Below are 21,641 nucleotides of genomic sequence, written 5' to 3'. Positions count from 1 at the left end.
TCTATCGGCGATAAGTGGAACTTGAGACCTTCCGTGGCCTGGGCAGCAGCAGCAGTGCATGTTATCGCATGCCGGGAAGCTTGCAATCGCCGGCGGCAATCGACGTCGTCGTCACTCGTTCCGCGTCGCCGCTTGTATCGACTCTCTGCAATCTGAAAAAAGAGCATTTCGCGGTCAAAGGCTGAACGCAGTTCTTGGTTGATCGAACGACATTTCACAACTAGTAATCGCCTGCAAAAACAGCATGCCGGCTGCTGATCCGAAGGCACCGATCCCGGCCATGCCAGGCCCTCCACTCACTGTCCGTGCAATGCCGAGCGAGCCCCCACCTCCCCAGCCTATAGTGGAATTGTCCTTTACTGGGAATTTTTGAGGTAATAATATCGCACTTTTGGGATGCAACAGCTCCCCGATATTATCATTAGGAACATCATGCCTTACGAAAGAGGCCGGGTTGAGTCAAAAAAACGTTCTCGCGCTATGGCGGCTCGCATGCAGTCTGCGACACAAAAATCACGGCTAGCTCGCGTTATCACCGCCAGATCACGAAGGGCAATCTCGAGAGCAAAGTGGCTCCAGATGAGTGAAGAAACGATTCGGCGTAAAGGGAGCTCCATATGGGAAACGCGGGCTCTGGCGATTGTTGTGCGGGAGAGATGTTTCCCAAAAATACTGTGCAGGTGGGAATGCGGCCCGTGCGCAGGACGTATAAGCGAGGTATTCGTGGAGGAACTTGCGCGTCTTCGCCGCACGAACAACAACGAAATTGCGTGCCGAGGAGTCAGCTCGCGACGTCATCCAAGGTCTATGCCGATAACGGGCGCGCCCATCTCGAACGCCCACCGCGATATCTGATCACGAGTTTAGCGGGATAGCCGACGTGCCACCATCACGTGCCAGTCTCGGTCACGCTGGATTTCTCGTTTTGCGCTGTCAGGGTGAAATGGGCCTTCCGCTGCTACGATTGTATACCGACGACAACAGCTCTGCAGCATTAAGCGCCGGCGAAGAGACGCCACTGAGCGACAACGCCGTCCGAAATTTTTATTGGCGCAATCGCACGCACGAACGGAGCCACTTCTGTCTCGTTGTTGTTGCTGGGGTTTAAGGTCCCAACATAACCATATGATTATGAGAGCCAGACGCCGTAATGAAGGGCTTCGGAAATTTCAACCACCTGAGGTTCTTTAACGTGCACCAATCACACGACCTGAAGCATTTTCGCCTCCATCAAAAATGCGGCCGTGATTCGATTCTGCAATGTTTGGGTCAGCAGCCAAGTGAGGTTCGCCTACGAATTAGTTTGCCCTAAATGTAGCACGGTGCTGTAGCTTCATTGTAATGAGGGCTGCAGCGCGAGCACGAATGTGCTAGAAGAAACAGACGAAAGTGGAGGCACGGAAAGCAAAGAGGACAACACGAGCGCTGTAGCTTCCCTTCTTTTTTTTTTTTTTTCGAACATCAGCGCCATCACTGGGGCCGTATTGTTATTTTCTTTTCCAATGTTTGTTTTTCTTTCCGCGACTTTGGCATGTGCCGCAGACGGTGGCATGCACAGCGATGGAAACAAACTGCTCGACAGAGACGAGAGATAACTATAGGTGCCGTAGACCTGCAGCGGCGTTTCTTGCAAGTGGGTTGGATAAACTTTATTTGTGCCTGCACTGGGGCGCGTCCCGACGGCGGCCTACGTCGTCTCGGTGTGGCGGTTACTCGGCGCGGGTCTCCGCTCGCCGTTGCCGGCTCGCTGGGTCCTCGCCTTTCAAGCGCCCCGAGGACCTGCTGGATGGACCAGAACTGTTCTTCCTGGTCGCAGCTCTTCGCGGCCGCCTCAAGCCGCGACGGGATTGTTCTTGATCTTGCTTCCTCTGAGTGTTTGGTGCAATCCCACAAGATGTCCCTATCGAAAAAAAAAAACGGCGTTTCCAGTATCCCCCAGTGCGTTTCAGCGCGCTGGGTGACGCTGGAAACGCTGTACAGTGTGTCCCAGTGTACTACAGGCGCTGCAAGGCACTGGGCCACACTGTACAGCGTATTCCAGTGTCTTAAAGCGCGCTGGGAGGCACTGGTTACGCTGTACAGTCTCTACCGCACACTGATAACGTTAGCGGCACATTGGCAGAAACTAGGCGGGATCGGCGCACTTTCTGCAAGACTTCATATTGAATCGCGACATGTGGAGCGTAAAATTTACCGAATATGATGGTATTACCATCTATGTGCTACACATATGTAGGTTTAGTTTCCTTAGGCAATGAATGCGAGTACGCTAAAACATTCATATGTTGATCGCACGGGTCAGAGACACTGCCAGGATTTTGCTGGGGGTGACAAAGGACAACTTTGTTCGTGCAGGGGGGCAGGGAGCCCAGAACTTATGCGTCGTGTTTTACCCATGCTTGCTCCTGGAGGTGGGGGCAAAAAGGGGGCATGCAAGAATTTCGGAAAGAAAGATTCCAGCCCACCCATGGATGCCCCCCCTTGGCGCGGGTGCGCTTTCCATGAAGTTTGATTGAGTTTCGTCAATGTATTTCATAAACGGCATCAATAGAACAGAGAATTCGCAACACAAAATGACAGTAGTATCAGTCTGATAATCAAGACCAACCTAATCTAGCAGGGAGTCGTTGCGGCTCGTACAGTAGAAAGCCGCACGTCCCCAGCAGCATTTATCCACTGCAATGCCCAATCTTGGTGTTTTTATCTTCCGATTTGTGTAATCGGAGGTAAAAATGTGACCATTCATGAGTCAGTTATGATCAAAACTACATTGTAACGATTATTAGACTCTTTCTAACTGAATATCTACAATCTTCACAGCAACCTTGGCACAAGAAGTACGGCCCCAAGCCTAGTGATCGTTTCAGCGAGAGTGAACTGCTGCAACTGTCGGAACGTAAACGAAGAGGACAGAAAATACTTCCAAACTATCGAGGGGTAAAATCTACAGTGCTCAGTGAGCAGTTCAGATGAACGCTGTTTTATACATAGGTATGAATAACCGCATAGCGAGTCACTACGATTGCCGTAACACATCTGCAGCTACGCTAACAAGCTTTGCGGCAAAACGTGCCAGATAAATGTGATCCAAGGCAACCCGCAAAGAATGAGCTAGCAATTGCAAGTTTGGCGCGAGCACGAAGAGATGAAACACTGCGTATGTAAACGACAAATTCAAAATATTAGATACCTGAATTACGTAAAAATGAAGAAAAGTAAACTCATGCATTCTCGTGTTTCAGGGGTGGAGTAGTGGGCAGCTTGTCTGAAAATACGTGATGTGTTAAGGTAGTAGGTTCGACTCCGGCTCAGTCAGTTCTTTTTTTTTCACTGCGTGCGTGTTTCAGCCATAATTACGACGTGCCCATGACCACAAATTCTAAACACAACTTAAAAGCTAGATTTTGGCCGATAATGGGTGTCCCAGTGCGCAGCGCCGGCGTGCCTCGTGCAGCGTGACACTGTCCCAGTGTCAGCGCCAGACTGAACACTGGTCCAGTAATCAGGTACGGAGCTGGGCCAGGGCCACTGGTTTTTGCGATAGGGGTGCGTGTAATCTCCATCCCGCAGACCTTGCACCTGTCGGTCGGGTATGCCTCGGGGTACATGGGCTGCATCAGTGCCGGGCTCGGTTGTGATCCGGTCTGGAGCTGTCTCAGTATAGTACCGCCTTCGCTCGACTCAGCCGCGGGAAAGTCCTGCGAGCCATGCGGCAGGCTTTCTTGATGTCGTTGTATCCCGTCATGTGGTCCTTGGCTTCGAACCACGTTGGAAGGTCTGTCGCCGGGGCGCGGTTGGTTAGCGCCGCTGCCTGCGCAGCTTCGTTGTGGTTGTCACTGCGTTCCGACGCGTCGCCCGCCGGGGACCACTTAAGTCTTAAAGTTTGGCCGCACGCAATATACGCTCGGCCTCTCTACAGATTTGGCCTTTGGCGAAGTTTCGCACCGCTTGTCACTCAACACCGTGTGGCAGGCTGTGTCGGTGATGGCCAGGGCGACCTGTTCCGCTATGCATTTTTTTCCACTCACTGCCGTCCTCGTTGCGCTGGTCGACGTCTCGATGACAATCGCTGCGAATGCGTTCTGTTGGTATTGAGCCGCGTCCACGTACCTCAATCCCGTGCGCGTCGTTGGCAATGATAGCCCGTGCCGCCCTTCTTCCCTTGTTGTACTCGGGATACGTGTTCTTCGGAATGGTGTCGGTTCTAATCTGGCGTCGGACCTTTTCAGGGCGGGGAGTTTCATCTCTTCTTCGCTCAGGCATCCCAGATCCTCCAGTATCTTCCTACCGGCTTTGGTCGTGGACAGCGCCGCTTCAGTTGAGCGATTCGTTGCGCTTCGGCTATTTCCTCGAGCGTGTTGTGTATCCCGAGTTGTAAGAGGCGGGTCGTGCTCATGGACTCGGAACAGGCCCGGCGCCGTCTTGTAAGCTCTTCCTATGATGGCGTTGATTTTGTTAAATTTCTATCGCCGAGCCGGCATCCCTCGACGAGCACGTGTGTTGCACCCGCGGTTTCATAGAACGCTGCCAGGAATTTATCTTTTTACAGGCGGAATCTCCGTAAGACCACAGTGGCTACGCGTGCACAAATGCGGTTGTATGTTATAAAGACTGCGATGTGCCGGTTACAATTTTTTTATTAGGGTTTGATTCACGTTGCAACGGTGCAGTACCCGTCCACTGCGAACGGAGTGGCCTCATCAGTAATAATCGTTGGGTCTTAATGAGCCACAATGTGATTATTAAGGATTGGATGGCTCTGGAAATTTCGACCACCTGGGGTTCTTTAACGTGCACCTTAATCTGAGCCCACAGCAACACAAGCGCTAGCCTCGCACTGACCAGCGGCCGATCAGCTTCAGCTCAATACTATACAGCGATGCCGTAACTCCACGAACTCTTACAGCAAGTACTAAAACTGGACAAACCACACTGGTCTACTAAGGTAGATAATAAATAAATAGAGCAATCAAGCTCGCCGCACACGTAGAGCCTTGAGATAGAAGCGCTTGAAAGAAGCATGTATGTCATCGCTCACAGTTTAAAATAAAAAGCTTTAATCATGCCCTTTCCAAAATTAATGATTGCATATTTTGGTGTAATATAGCTGATATAGATTGAATTTGTATGCAATAAGAACTGTGTAGTATGTATATCTTTTACAAGTACGAGCGAGCTGCAGAGGCTCAGTGCCGATTAGTCATTTTTGGTTAGCGAACCCTTCGAGATGCTTGCGGTGGCCCACCTCAACGCGATGAGGCGTGCTCTCGTGCCAGAAAATAAAAAGAAAGCTTGCTCAGCTGAGAAGAGAGTCGGGCTCGCATCAAATAGCGTCGTCAGCTTGCCGCCAATCAGGCGTCTCTCTATTAATGGCCTCCCGCTTATGCTGCGCTTTCACAGCAAAAGCTGTTACGAGATCGCTGTCCGCCGGTAACCGCCGCCGCATGAAACCTGTGGCGTGCCACGTTCCCACGCACCTTGCATTATGTCAGGAAGCGTCAACAAATGCCAACCAGGCGTCGCAGAATGCCTATTGTGTAACGAGTGGGTCGTTAAATGCTTCCAACCCATTACGAAAAGGTCTTCATTAAATCAACTAATGCCTTGCAAGCGTACTTGAAGCTGCAAGATAGTTTGCAACGGTTTTTCATCAAGACTGAGTTGAGATATACGCACGTGCGATGAGACATTAGTTCAAGTGTCGTCCTTGTAAAAATCTCTGCACATGAATACCAACGTGACGTCAAATATTTCACAGTGTTAGCTGAAACTGCGGCCACGTTTTTCAATATAGTAATAGTTCGTTATAATACTAATAATACAACTCTTGGGATTTCACGTCCAAAAGATACAATATGATCATGATGATCATGAGGCTTCGACCCCCTGTGGTTCTTCAACGTGCAATGTAAGCATGCACGGATCATTTTCGACTGCATTCAGCCGGCGCGGCAGGGATTGGATCCCCCGACCTGCGGCTTTTCGGTGTCCCACCTTATAAGGGATAATCCGACAAGCTGGTCGCAGACTTCTCGGTCCTTGAGGTGCGAGACGTCCTTGGCAAGGACTCGGTCGCGCATGCGTAATACCGACGGCCTGAGGGAACAGGATGCAGACGTCGCTTGAACGCCCGCCGATTCGTGCGTCGAATACATTCGAGAGCCCTGAGTGAAGCGCTCGTGCATGTCAGCCGTCGATGAAAGAAAAAAAAATGCCACGAACACCCCATGGAAAACAGATGAGTGGCCACAGCTGGTCCAGTCATTGTGTGCGCGCAGAGTGGATTTGATTCAGCTTCGACACGACAGGTGACGGCAATGTGGTGCCGTTTTCTATGTCACCATGTGTATGACGGCCTCGCAATAAAAATGCACGAAATGGATACGCACACACAGAAATACGCGAGCGCGGTGCAAGTGATGATTTATTTTCTTCCAAAATCATGGCTCACCAATGCAGGAACACACGACACGAAATTTCATCCGTGACATGAAATGTTCGGCCACATCAATGACAACGTATGACAGTTTTCAAAATTTGGCACTTTTTAGCAAGTCGATACATCCCATAGCGGGAAAATGGCAATAGATATTTGTGAAATGATTTCGCGCATGAGGCCTGCATTAGATCAAGATGCATGCAACTGAATTTCAATGAAAAAAGATTTACAAAACGGTGGGAAGCATCGCCTTTAGTTTTGAGAAATGCTCGACTCAAGATTGTAATGGCAGGTTAAAAAAAAGAGAAGCACGATTGTGGATAGAGTTCTTCTGCGAGGGATGAGAAGCGATGAAGCGCTGTTGTGAGCGGAGAAATATATATGTTGCCCACCATAATGGCCGATGGAGAATGATGACGCAAGAATTCTACACTTCCGTTATAGCGCAGAACTCGACGTGGGGCAAGATTAGTACAAACACCAGGATGCTATAAGCCCTCGGAACTTCAGCCCAAGAGAAATGCGACTTCATATAGAGGTGTAAAAACAAGTACTGAGCACTATATTTGCGTCATTTTACAGCGGCCACACCAATAGATGTCAAGATTCAACACCAACTTTGTCATCGATCTTCTCGACAGTTCTGTAGATAACGTCGGCACATGCTCAAACTGAGAACTGGTATATTCGTCATCTTATCAGGCAATAACTCTACTCCCGGAAGCTTGTCGTCGGGAATCACACTTCTCGTCAGACCTGTTTCAAGTGGGTCGACACCACTACGAGGCTTGCACTGACCGGCGAAGATAACCAGCGACCTCGATGTCAAAGCCTCGATTTGTGTGAAGTAGCCAACCCAGGAATCTGTGCAGCTGCGGCGTCGTGTGCGCAACTGAAATCAGTGGAACCAAGCATTTCGGGATCATTACTTTATTTTCATCGAAAACTGGAAAAAGATTTCTTCATTGATTGATTTTTGGGGTTTAACGTCCCAAAACCACCATATGATTACGAGAGACGCCGTAGTGGAGGGCTCCGGAAATTTCGACCACCTGGGGTTCTTTTACGTGCACGCAAATCTGAGCACACGGGCCTACAACAATTCCGCCTCCATAAGAAATGCAGCCGCCGCAAAAGATGTCTTCAGCAGCGTAGCACATCACCAGCGGATCTCGACGTAGTTTTCCTCTCACCCATCGCATTTACGGTCGCCTTTATTCAGAGATGCCAGAATTGTCGTGCGCAATTCATGCGAGTGGCAGCACTTACTCGTTACACAATTCGCACGGTGGGAGCAATCTTGCGCTGCTGCTACGCAATATTCCATTGGTAGATACAGATGTGCGGTTTTGTTAGGTCTTCATCCAAAGCACTGGAAGCGTGCGTACGCCGATAGTTGACGATCAGGCTATATCCTTTAGCCCCAACATCCTTTTGTTTCTTGTGTCTTGTACAAGAAAACAATAGAACAAATTTTGAAAATCAAATTGAAAATCGAATGCTGAGTATTGACAAGACGAGAAGACAGGGTGGGTGCTCTTTCATCGAACTTTATTCGAAGCATTGCCCGCAAATATAACCAGAAAGGCACGAATGCGCATGGGTCAACTGCTCAGCAAAACACGTTTTCACTTACAAAAACTTATCTACGTAATCAGCTTCCGCCTTCCGAATCTTCACCAATGTGTCACACATCGCTTCCTCTTCTGATACGCTAGCTCCAAATCTCATCCACACAGTTTCGGCTGAACTAGCGCAATGCTCCACCCGTACTGTGAATGTACGTTTTTTGGCGCTCAATACTCCCGTCAACTCGCCGAATTTCAAGTTACGTTAAACGATGCAGCAGACTGTAGAACCGACACCAGGATCTGCGCATGTTCTGCAGTGACGAGGCCAGCGAGTGCTGCGCGTGATAAGAATGCGCGCACAAGCCGCATTCCAGAGCGCGGCCGTGACTTACCGGACGGGTTCGAGCTGCAAGGCTGTGCCTGCGAGAGAAAAGCAAGCTATCAACGGTGGCCTGGCGCCACGCAAACACAAGTCCGACACTTTTGTTTACTGTTCACTGAAAGATAAAAACAAAAAAATCTATATAAGTAGTTTGAAAAAAAAGCAGGACCAGCGTAACAATTTTTCTTCTAAAAATTTTGAGATCATCGTCAAACGCGCTATATATTGTAGGTAATAAATCGTAACGCTGCAAAAACTCTGCTCTCCAATCATGAATGGAAGATTGATTGATACATAGGGTCTAACGTCTCAAAACCACCATATGACTATGAGGGACACCATAGTGAGGGGCTCCGGAAATTTCGACCACCTGGGGTTCTTTAACGTGCACTAAAATCTGAGCACACGGGCCTACAACATTTCCGCCCGACCGCAACTATAATTTCACATTTCATGGAAACCGCGTGCATTGCATTCGTCCTCGGCTCATCACTAGCTATCGCTTGAAAACTCGTATCTCAGATGAGAAGCGTTCACTTTTGTATGAGTCAACTCACCCGAACGTGTCACTTTTAGAGTGTTTTAAAGGCAAACCCAGAGGAGCTCAGGAAAAAGAACTGTAGAATCTGTGCGTTGTAATAATGCATGTCATGAATCCTGCAATGGCTTGTTTCAATTATTCGAGCGTTTATAATCCCAGATGATTTGAAAATGAAAGTTTTAGAAAATGAAGTCGATAAAGCGCGTTCACTGTTATGCAACTTTGTATGTGGAATGGGCTTCGCCAATAACCATTAAGGCTTTTAAACTGCGCTAATAAATACGGACCAATGTCAACATTGTAATCCATATTACACGTGTAACGGTTGACAGTGTATTACGCCTGCTAGGTATGCCACAGTGTGCACATCGCGGCGACGATTTCCTCAAAACGAACGTATACGGCGTATAGGCTGACTCGCATGAAATTGATTCCCACGAGGCACGGGATTCGCCAAAAATTTCTTTTCGTTTTGCTGTTCACAATAGCCTCGGCACTGACTTTCCTGCTGATGCTCAGCAGTTGAGCAAATTCTTTCTTTCTCATCTCTTGAAGTGCTCACATTCACTTGTTCATTTATGAATTGTTTACTTGAATGTAAAACCCTGTATTATAGGCGTTTACTTAGGGCACCGGCCATGGTATTTGTCCATCCTATATATTTCTACAGTTGGTTCAAAGACATATCTTTCCCACTCATACCTGAATTCATCACTGATCACTCTGGGTTATTTTCATTTTCACAAATTTCTTCGTGCGGGAACAATTAATACGGGCCACTGCTGAACAACGGCACAACTGACCATGCTTGTGTGTGCCATGGGCAGTGCAACATCAAATTTGATTGACTGATTAATATGTGGTGTTTAACGTCCCAACAGCACCATACGATTACGAAAGACACCGTAGTAGAGGGCTCCGGAAATTTCGACCACCTGGGGTTCTTTAATGTGCACCAAAATCTGAGCACACGGACATACAGCATTTTCGCCTCCATCGAAAATGCAGGGGTCACAGCCGGAACCCGATCCCGTGGCCTGCGGGTCAGCAGTCGAGTACGTTAGCCACTAGACCACCGCGGCGGGGAGCATGAAATTCCCAGCATTGTGTGCATTCGGAAGAAAACATTCCCAAACAATAATAATAATAATAATAATAATAATAATAATAATAATAATAATAATAATAATAATAATAATAATAATAATAATAATAATAATAATAATATAATAATAATAATAATAATATCAAACCACGCTATGAGTGACGCCGTAGTGGAGGGCTCCGTAAATATCGACCAGCTGGCCTTCTGCACTGACCGGCATCGCCTAGCAGGGCGTCTTGTATTTCTCCACCATCGAAAAATACGACCGCCGCGGCCGCCCCCGCGATTGGCAACGCTGGACTGCGGCGGATCAGAAAGAGCCGATGGCTCCGTGGCTATATATGACTCCCAACTCAAAGCCATTAGGTTACATTGCAATACATTTTGACTGTCTTACGGTAGGTAAATACATGTACGACAGCAAGCAACCATTCATATTGCAACCTTCGGATTCAAAAAAAAAAAAAATCTTTGCATGCGCGCGCAACTTGAGAGTTCATTGCAGAACACCATACGGCATACATGCGTTGCCCGTCGTCGTCGCGTGGCACGAGGTCCGCTTTTAGGTAAGAATGCTTGGCGGTTTGCACGGCGGTGCGCTAAGAACGATTGCACAGCACACAACTGAGAGTTTATTCGAACAAGAAGCATTGAAATGACCATAACGCGCTTCGAAGCGACCTAATCGTTGATGACGTTTTGCACACTCCACATGAGGAGAGCCCGGCTGTTTTCAGCTGTGGGAGACTGGCGACAGAGGGACGTAACTTGGCCACATCTGCCTCCTCACTTCAGATGAAAATTTCTGGGCGTCAAGCACTGACGGTGTTTCTTTTTTGTTCGCCAATGTGCAGTGTTCGCGGTCGAATTCTGGACTCAATGCGTTCGATAGAAGAAAGAAAGCATTTCAACAAAAGTGCACGCGGCACTCTTCCCGCGAAGATGCGTGGCAATCCACGTCAGCATCTGGCGTCAGCATTGTCGACGACGTATATAGCAGACGTCATGTGTTGTTATTGTCGGCTGCGTCGTGTCGCAGAGAAGAAACGTCTGTTTTCTTATGGAGGAAATCAGTTGCCTCTGTGCTAAAGGTCACAGGACGACCAGTGCAGTTCTTGGAGAATGGATGATAACATTTTTCGCTTTCGTGGCCTCAGTACTCTGGGACAAGGACAATGAGTTTGTGTTTTCTACGCTCGCGCATGTCCAATCAACTCCCGTATGCGTTTTGATGCACAGGACAGCAAAAGCACTGCACAGCGACTCCTCGTAAATAAATTCATTTCGCTGTGGAATGCTCTCCATGGTACAAGACTGACACATATGCTTTTTCTCGCACAAGGATATGTCCGGTCCAGAACTTCCGGTCTTGAGAATATTCATGAACATTCTTCAAAATAAAATAGAAACCTGTGGTTCTGCGGAGTTCAAGTTGTAACCGATGCAGGTCAATGTGAACATTAAATCAAGTTTTACTGATTGAAAGATCGTGACCTGCAGAAGGGACTTGACGAAACCGAACTAACCCGAGCGACGCTACGATTGACGGCCGATGTTCATTCAAGCACTGTGTACGCCAGAAAGAATAGCTGCCGTCTCAGCGTAGCGAGTAATATGGTTCACAGCAGTAACAATCCAGTGGTGACCGGCGGGTGTAAGCGGAAGGGGTAAGTCTATGCTGAGAAACTCGAAGGTAACAGACGGGCACGGAAGAGGTTGTAGAGGGCCAGCGGAAATAAATATCGAACGTTTTCGGTGCTGACATGATGAACAGGAGGCGACGTACTTGGAAACACTAGTGGAGAGGCCAGGCCAGAAATAACGAATCTTGATGCGATCGTAGATTTTATAAAAACCAGAGTGGCCAGCTGTCGGGTGGTCATGAAAGACTTCTAAAACTAGGAGTCAAAGTGGGCGAGGTACGACCGGGACCCATCGGCTACCGAGAGGATGATAAACTTGCCGAGGTAGCACTTCATCGTGAAGTTTGCAACGCGTGAGTTGTCGCCGTAAGCGGCTGTTGAGAGCACGGGACAAGCCAGTGAGCCGATCGATGATTTTACGGCAGTATGTGTCTGCACGTTCGAGCGAGGTGTTGAGGCTCCGCTAACTGCCCTGGTGGTTGAAGACCTCGTCTTTCAGAAGAGCAACTGTTGGAGAGAACCGGTTCCGAAAAGGAATACAAGAGATTTCATTACATTTGTACAGTTTGAAAGTTGGCTCCAGATATCCTCTATAAGACATCTGCTTGAGCTTTTATCCTCACAAAGTCCCTAGAGTCCAGGACTAGGGAAACCAATGGACGACGTCTTCTTACAATCAGCTGGTGAGTCCTGCCTGTCACTCTGCTGGCCCCATCCCCAACACACACACACACACACACACACACACACACACACACACACACACACACACACACACACACACACACACACACACACACACACACACACACACACACACACACACACACACACACACACACACACACACACACATACATACACACACACACACGCACATACACACACACACACACACACACATACACACTTGTAATACTCTCGCAAAATCGTCTCTTCGCGGAAAACATCCCTCTAGCATGCTAGATACGACGAGTGCGTCTTCCGGGAGCTCGAAGACCACCCGTGGTGTCGAATGGGGGCTCGGTTTGTCCCTCGCCCCGGAGCATGGGTCTGCGCAGCTGACGCTGATCCGTGCGCAAGTATCCTGTCAGCCGGAGACACACAGCCACAGTCCGAGGCACCACTTCCACATATTTGGGCGCTCGGCGTTGTGGCCGTGATTGGGACACGGACGGCTCGAAGGGTCACACTTTAGCTCCGCACCAGTGACAATGGTGTGCTTCGGAGCCGTGTTCGACCCCAGGCGCAAAACTGCAGAGCGCGCCTTCGCGCTTTTCTTCTTGCTGCAAAGTGCACGGGGATGTCTGCTTTATTCGGTTCCGGCGCCCCGCAGCGAAGGGAGGCCTGTAGATCTTAACAGAGGTGAGACCTGCGGACTGAAGGAAGTCATCTGGTGCAGTGAACTTGGTAGGACTAAGATTGGTCATCTTCGTGGTCTCTTGGCTGGGAGGTACCGCACAGCAGGCGGACACGTCACAGTTATTTTGCGACCGCAAACAGCGCCATAAGGCGTCGACATCTTGGTGTTTTCGGCCCGACGGGTATGTGAAACAGTAGTCATGCTCCTGTAGTTGGAGCACCCAACGGCGGAGGCGTCCTGGCAAGTTCTTCAAGGAGGACAACCAACAGAGCGCACGATGGTCCGGCACGATCGTGAAAGGGCGGCCGTACAAATGAGGGCGAAATTTCGCACGGACCATTATTCTTTTTCAGTAATGCTATAATTGCATTCCTCTGGAGAGAGAGAGAGAGTATACAGCTCACGTAAGCTCCTCGACTCGACTTTCCCTCTTCACTTGACAGAGTTGAGCACTGAGCCGCCACTAGGCTGAAAATGGCGCTGCGCTACTCAAAAAACGCAGCAGATTGTAGCTGATGTGCAGTGACTTGTCATGACTAGAGACAACGCTCTCATCTGCTTTCTCAAGTGAAGGTGGAGCGTTGAGTGAAGGGACGTTCTAGAATACAGGGGTCACTCTTGCGGAGCCTGGTCACGCTGCAGCAGGACAGCGCCGATTCCACGCCCACTTCCGTCAGTGTGTAATATAGTTGGGGCTGTGGGATCAAAATGGCGAAGAACTGGCCCTGACGTGAGACAACCCTTCAATATATTTGTTTATTTTTATTTTTATTTATTTATTTAGCAATACTATCAACTCTCATGCGAGAGTCCTTACAGAGAGGGCACCATAGCAAAAAGAACATTATTAGCAAATACACAAATACAGGATGGATCAAGATCAAACGCTACAATTGTACAGATAATCATCCAAGGTCTGTTCAAATTTCAACAAATCGTTCTCGTCAACAACACTCACCGGCAATTCATTCCACATTTCAATTGTATTAGAAAAAAAGGAGTATTTGAATATATCCGTACGAGTTCTGTACGTTTGAATGGCCCTGTTGTGGTTGCTTCTTGAGCTCTTCTTACCTGGTGGCAGTAAGTATACTTCCTTGCTAATATTTATTTGGCCATTTAGAATTTGAAATAATAGTTTCAGACGATTTTTCTGTCTGCGCGTTTCTAACAAATGGAGGCCAGAAGAATGGAGCATTTCTGTAACTGATTCCGTCCTTCGATACCAGGAGCATATAAATCGCACCGCGTACCTTTGAATTTTTTTCTATTTGTTTCTTTAAATAATATTGATGAGGGCTCCATACCACCAACGCGTACTTAAGAACAGGCCTTATAAATGTTTTATAAGCAGCAAGTTTCACATCGGCTGTTGCACCTTGCAGTTTTTTTCGTAGAAAACATAGCCTCCCGTATGCCTTTGAACAAACATTGTTAATGTGTATGTTCCCAGATAAATTTTCCGTGATCGTTAATCCTACACATTTAAATCGATTAGTATTTATCAAACACTTGTCTCCGATGGTGTATGAAAATAAAAGACGGCTCTTTTTTGTTGTCATATGCATGCATGTCGATTTAGAATAATTAATTTTCATATTCCATTTTTCACACCATTTGCTCAAGGCCTGTAAAGATATGTTACTTTCAACATGATCCTCTTTGTTTCGTACAGTGGAATAAAATAAACAGTCATCTGCTAATAGTTTAAGGTACACAGCTGGCTCCATAAGAGCAGAGATGTCATAAATATACACCAAAAACAAGAGTGGTGCCAGAACAGATCCCTGCGGGACTTCCAAAAGCACCGAGAGTGAGTCAGAGACATGCCCATCCAATTTTGCCTGCTGCTTGCGATCAGTTAGGTATGCCTTAATCCACTTTATAACAGTGGCATTAAGTCCGACTGTTTCCAGCTTGTAAATTAGCTTATTGTGTGGCGCCTTATCGAAGGCTTGGGCAAAATCTATGGCCATTACATCAATCTGCTCCCTAGTATCAATGCCTTAGCGAAATCGTGAATCGTCTGTATGAGTTGTGTGATAGTGAAGCCTGATCTGAATCCATGCTGGTGGGGGTAAAGTTAGCTATATATATATATATATATATATATATATATATATATATATATATATATATATATATATATATATATATATATATATATATATATATATATGAGATCTAACAGGCAGTAATGACAAGGAATGTACAGGGGAAGTTATTAGAACCAATGTAATGTAAATAAGAAGAAAGAAGAAAGAAAAGTGCATGAAAAAATTACCAGCTGTGAGCAGGAATCGAACCTACGACCTTCGAATAACGCGCTCGATATATATATATATATATATATATATATATATATATATATATATATATATATATATATATATATATATATATATATATATATATAAGGAAAGAAGTGTATACCTAAAGGCTCGTTTTTTCGTGTTTTACGTGGTGTAATATCTTCCCCTATACTTTCCTTGGCATTATTGTCTGTTAGATCTCATATATATATATATATATATATATATATATATATATATATATATATATATATATATGCGGGGAAGAAGTGCATACTTAAGGGCTCGTTTTTCTCTGTTTCGACACAATATTACTGAAGTATACCAGACAATAATGCCAAGGAAAGTTTAGGGGAGGTTATTAGACATAATTGTAAGGTAAATGTGAAGAAAGAAAAATGGAAAAGCGTTATTCGAAGGCCGCAGGTCTGGTTCCTGCCCACGGCAAGTTACCTTTTCACCCACTTTCGCAAGGCAATGACCAGTTGGACCATCTCCTAGTGCGAAGCGCAAGCGTGTGCACGAGCTGTAGACGCTGGACTGCTCGAGCATTTGTGTCCGTACCGGCTGTCTGCCTACTACCTGGCGTCGCTATTAAACTTACTACAACTATTCTCTTACAGAAAAAGAGTGCCTCGCGATTGTGTGGGTGTTAAACAGGTTTCGCCCCTATTTGTATACGGCCAAACTTTGATGCGGTAACAGACCATCACGCACTCTGTTGGCTGGCTTCACCGAAAGATCCTTCTGGTAGCCTCGGACGTTGGGCACTACGCTTCCAGGAATTCGACATACGCGTCGTCTACCGATCAGGGCGAAAGCACTCGGACGCAGATGCGCTTTCACGATCACCCGTGAAATTGGATGAATCGAAAATATCAGCCCTTGACCTTCCCCTCTCTGCCGTCAGCCTCACAGACATGTCATCTGAACAGCGGAAGGACCCTTGGATTTTCTCGCTCTTGAATATGCCCTCTAATACATCAACTTCTGGTTACCCGCGTGCTCTTCGCAACCAAGCAACGCATTTCGCCATACGGAATAGCCTGCTATACCGTCGCAACTATCAAGTGGCGTGTCGTAAACGGCTGCTAGTCATACCCAGCCATATGCGGTCTGATATCTGCGAATATTTTTATGCTGAAACCGCAACACGCACACGCCGGTGCGCTAAAGACGTATGAGCGGATCCGCCAACGTTACTACTGGCGGGGTATGTACAAGTTTGTACGCAAACACATTCGCTCATGTTCTTTGTGTCAGCAGCGCAATACATTTCCTCATTCACTCGGTCAACTGCAGCCTATTCCATGTCCGGCACGCCCATTTGCCCGTGTTGGGATTGACCTACACGGCCCGCTACCGTGCTCTGTTGGTGGTAATCGATGGGTGATTGTGGCTACAGACCATCTGACAAGGTACGACGAAACGTCAGCGCTACCTTCGGCTGGTGCTCGTGCCGTTGCAACCTTCATTTTGCATTGGTTCGTTCTTTGTCATGGTGCACCACGGGAGTTCCTGAGTGGCAGAGGTCGCGTATTTCTGTCTGAAGTTCTGCAGCAGCTCCTACATTCATGCCGTACGGTACACCGCACATCAACAGCCTATCACCCTCAGACAAACGGCCCAACGGAACGTTTCAACAGAACCCTCGGAGACATGCTCGCTAAGTATATTGATTCCGACCACTCCGATCGGGACGTCGTTCTTCCTTTCGTGACGTAAGCTTACAATACGGCGATTCAATCAACAACAGGTTTTTCTCTATTTTCTTCTTTTATACGGTCGTGACCAATGCAGCCCACTCGACACAATTCTGCCATACAATCCTGATGCCTCCGAGTTCAGCCCAGTTTCTGAAATGACCGAACATGCCGAAGAGTGTCGTCAGCTTGCACGGTCCTTCACAGCCGATAATCCAGCCCTTCAAAAAGATCGCCACGACCATGATCTTGTTCAGGAGACTTTCCTTGTCGGTTCTCTCGCGTGACTCCGACTGCCTTTCCACTCTCCTGGACTGGCTCCCAAGTTTGCACCAAAGTATACTGGCTCTTACCGCGTCATACAGCGCCCCTTTTCTGTCACCTATGTGATTGAACCGTTCAAGCCGTTTACGGACAAGCGCCGCCTTGGTCGTGAGATGGCCCGCGTCACTCGCCTCAAGCCCAGCAACGACCTTCCTGTTCTCTCGTCACCTTGAGTCGCCAGGAGTGCTCGTCTTCATCGCCGAGGTATTGCAGTGGGAAATTTGCAAGGCCAGTGGGACTTGCGAATGCCCAACTACAGTGTGACGTGCCCAGTGACCAGTGGGACCATCTCTGAGTGCGAAGCGCGAGCATGGGCACGAGCTGTAGTCACTGGACTGCTCGAGTGTTTGTGTCCGTACCGGCTGTCTGCCTACTATCTGGCATCGCTATTAAACTCACTTGTATTATATATATATATATATATATATATATATATATATATATATATATATATATATATATATATATATATATATGTGTGTGTGTGTGTGTGTTTCCAGAAATGTGTCCAATATTACTTAAAAATGACACAAAAGAGGCACCTGCGGTGTTCCCTTCCCTTTGACAGACGGCATCTTCAGGCGTGTAAAAACATTATTAACAACAGGATGAAAAAGGCTAGTTGGTAATTCATAATTTTTCAGCGAACTGATTTCCCCCAGTTTGCTGAAAAATTACAAACATTATTTACGGCAGTTTTTACAGAATTTGAGACAATTATCTTTTCAACCAGCGGAAATAGCTGATCAAGTCCAATGGGCGAATTGAAGTAGTTCCTACGAATAGCCCAGAGTCGTTTCGAAATTTTGGTAAGGCAACCGCTGCGAATCAAGGCGGAGTGACGAATTCTGGCCAGTTTAGCTGGTGAAACCGATGCCCCAAACAGCGCATCTACCATTAACTCGGACAACAACCACAATGACGACTCTGTTTCCCTCCCATCGGGGGAGAAGAATAAGCGAACGCCGACAATAAACGGTTGAAGACTCTGCTATCGCTCCTGATTAAACGTGCAGCCGCTGGAGCGCGCGGGCGACGCGTATTCCCCTTCTTGAAAATTGACATCTTTCTCGCAACTGGCGATTTTCCCAAATAGCATGACAGCTTTGTTAGCGATCAGCGGAGGCCAATCGTTCTTGTGCTGCTCGAAAAACTGACAAAACACGAAGCAAACCGGCGAATTATAGTATCCATAAACATTGATTCGTCCACACACAACAAGTTCCGTCGTATTGGGGTCTTGACAGTTACCTCCGGTGCCGATCCTGGCGTCCAGATGTGGAAAAATGACGTCTATGTGGCTTTATCTGTTTCCTCTTCGTTAACAACCGTAACTCTTCCGTGTATTCCCGAGAGTGCTTGTCGAGCTCGATACCTTGCGATTTCCCCATCCTGGACTTTTCGAACTTGGTGACCACGTCCACCGCAGTGATAACAACGTGCTCATTTCCACGACATCCATTACTGTTGCCCGAACGGCCACGTTCGGCGCGTGAACGACTGCGCTTCGCTTTTTTAGCACCACTGACGCTTCTCCAGCTAACGTCATTACTGTCCAGTCAGATCTTTCTTTATGAGCATCTGTTTTTGCACTGCACTCAATCTGATGCCACACACTATTATATTCCGTAGCATACGGTCGAGCATGGTACCAAAATCACAGTTGTCCGCAATTCGACGATTCTCAGCAATGTATTTCGCAACAATCCAGCTGGCAGCGGTTGAAAGAGCGGAAACTTTTTGTAATCTCATGGCGTTTGGGATCAAAGAACTCGGCTTTCACGACTTCGTCGTACTTGAAAATATTTGGCTTCTTGGGCGCTACTCTCTTTTGATAGAAGCGTTGGCTTCAGCCGAACCAAAAAGTGAGACTTGAATTACAACAGATGCACCTCGGTAACCCACGTACATTAGTCATTGGAGCACATCCCGCATCTTTAGGTTGCTCCGGTACACGAACAACACCAATGCAGAGGAAAAAGAAAGCGCTTGCGAGAAGGAAAACAGTTGTCCATAGTCGACGAAGCATAAGAAGATAAAGTTCGGCGCGTGGGTAGCAACGTCGGGTCTGGCAGCGGTCTAAAGAGGTTAAGAGAGGACACTTTCAAAGGCCCCTGCGACTGATTTAGGTTCGCAGCGCGCGTGTAGGGACACTTTTCAGCCTCAGAGATGGCAAACCACAGAAAAGACTGTCTGGAAGGCCATTTTGTAGTGACTAGGAATATTATACAGTCTCCGAGACCACTTTTACGTGCGTACTCGTCTCTGAGGCCATACATTAATTTTTTGTTAACGCCTCGTTTACATGCACCGATGAGCTTCGTCTAAGCTGCACCGATAAAAGCGGCCAGCACACGATGCTTATGTGCGTCTATGCACACATTTTAATCAAAACATGAGAATTATTACTCGAAACGGAGTGCTTACTCGAAAATTACGTCCTAGCGTTAGCTAGCAAACATTTTTCTAGATTCACCACTGCTCTCTTATTGCGCTCGTTAGAGCTTCAACTGATTACATAGATTTGTGGGGTTTAACATCCCAAAACCACCTTATGATTATGAGAGACGCCGTAGTGGAGGGCTCCGGTAATTTTGACCACCTGGGGTTCTTTAACGTGCTCCCAAATCTGAGCACACGGGCCTACAACATTTCCGCCTCCATCGAAAATGCAGCCGCCGCAGCCGGGATTCGAACCCGCGACCTGCGGGTCAGCAGCCGAGTACCTTAGCCACTAGACCACCGCGGCGGGGCAGCTTCAACCAATTTGCGGACGGCATAGACAACGATACTGAGCGTAGCAGCACTTTTTACCAATTCTCACTCATTCAGTGAATTCGAATACACGTAGCAGCACAAAGAAAACCTACCAACGTAAGAAAAAATTTTCTCGTAAACGTGCTGCAAAACATTTCAAACTTTTTTTCTTTTGGGTGAAGCAATCCACGAAAACAGTACACAAGGTGAAGGGCACAAAAAGGATCCCTGCGCCGAACAGCGCAATGCCAAAAACGTTAGGTTAAGTGTGGCAGCTAGGGCTAGTTGGTATGGCAAGACGATAGTTATAGCGCGAGAACAAAATGACGACACAGAGAGAAGGACGCGTCTTTCGTGTCCTTCTTGTCTCTGTGTCGTCGTTTTGTTCTCGCGCTATAACTATCGTTAGGTTAAGGCTTCAGTGACAAATGCGATACGCACTTAACGAAGTATTGATGGCGTTTGTAGCTAGCAGCAAGCTGGGAGGCAGACGAAACAAGCGAAGACCTCGACGCACGCCGGGCACGTTATCGCATATCTTTTATGGCATCTTCCTGCTGCTGCCCGTACTTCTTCATTGCCCTGAAAACTCATGAACACGGAGCGTGACAACGTTGCCGTCGCGCCAACGCCATGTGCACTTCTCTCGCATCCGATGTATGCCCGATCCCAGTACGACGACATCGCACCGTACAATCGCAGACGATAAAGACCAGGCCACTATCACATACGCGAAAACACGTAGAAGAGGTACTGCAGTCTGGTACGCGTGTTTCCTTCACGCAGTGAGTGATGTGTTGCCATCTTACGGCTGGGGTGAAGCTGCGAAGCTCCACCGCTTTTTGGCCCGAGTGACCACTCTTGTAATTGTTATGTTACTCTATGGTCAAACGATGCCACCCCCGATGTCGGACAACACCCAAAAAAACAGTGCCGGAGTGAGTGACATCAGCCGATATGGAAATGCCCCCCAGCCCCGTTCTCCGAAGAGTCAAAACAAACAAGGGAAAAACAACAGTGCGCCGGTATTTCCGAGAGCGCGCGGTGACCTTCTCAGGCCGTTGGCCACGTCGCCGCTGGTCGCGCCCTCTGCTAGCGGCGGCAGCCAGCGACACCGCCGCCGCCCCCGCGCGCGTACGATGTGTGCGTACCGGTACTAAACGCTCTCCAATTGAGGGAGAGAAAAAAAAAGGCGCCAGACAGCCAGAATGAAAACAAAAAACGACAGGCTCCTCCGCAAGCGCGGCCGCCGCACATACACACAAGCATAGCGTACATTCCGCGCCCTTTTCCTCTTACGTCACGTCTTTTCTGCGCCCTTTCCCGCCCTTCCATTGGGCGGACGCCGAAAGCGCGGCCATTGGACCGAGTCAATTATGACGTCAGTAGGCGCCGTGACGTCGGGGGTTTTTTTTTTTTGGTGTGCTTGTCTGGAGACCACTGCGCCTTTCACCTTCCGCCGGGTCGGGCCGAAATAGTGCTTGTGTCGTGTCCTAATATT

General features: G+C 47.8%; 1 long non-coding RNA gene across 2 annotated transcripts; it reads right to left on the bottom strand.

Moving 5' to 3' along the window:
• Positions 1-1,623: 1,623 nt before the first annotated feature.
• Positions 1,624-21,150, bottom strand: LOC142771473 (uncharacterized). Of its 2 annotated transcripts, none has more exons than XR_012885939.1 (2): positions 20,582-21,150; positions 1,624-1,900 (listed from the first exon to the last, which is right to left on the bottom strand). It is a non-coding gene; the product is annotated as an uncharacterized LOC142771473 (long non-coding RNA). The 2 variants fall into 2 exon arrangements; XR_012885938.1 differs by lacking the exon at positions 1,624-1,900 and adding an exon at positions 7,970-8,430.
• Positions 21,151-21,641: the final 491 nt, after the last annotated feature.

This window comes from Rhipicephalus microplus, chromosome 9, assembly GCF_043290135.1.
Source record: "Rhipicephalus microplus isolate Deutch F79 chromosome 9, USDA_Rmic, whole genome shotgun sequence".
Classification (NCBI taxonomy): Eukaryota; Metazoa; Arthropoda; class Arachnida; order Ixodida; family Ixodidae; genus Rhipicephalus; species Rhipicephalus microplus.
This window is presented reverse-complemented; position numbering and strand designations above follow the sequence as displayed.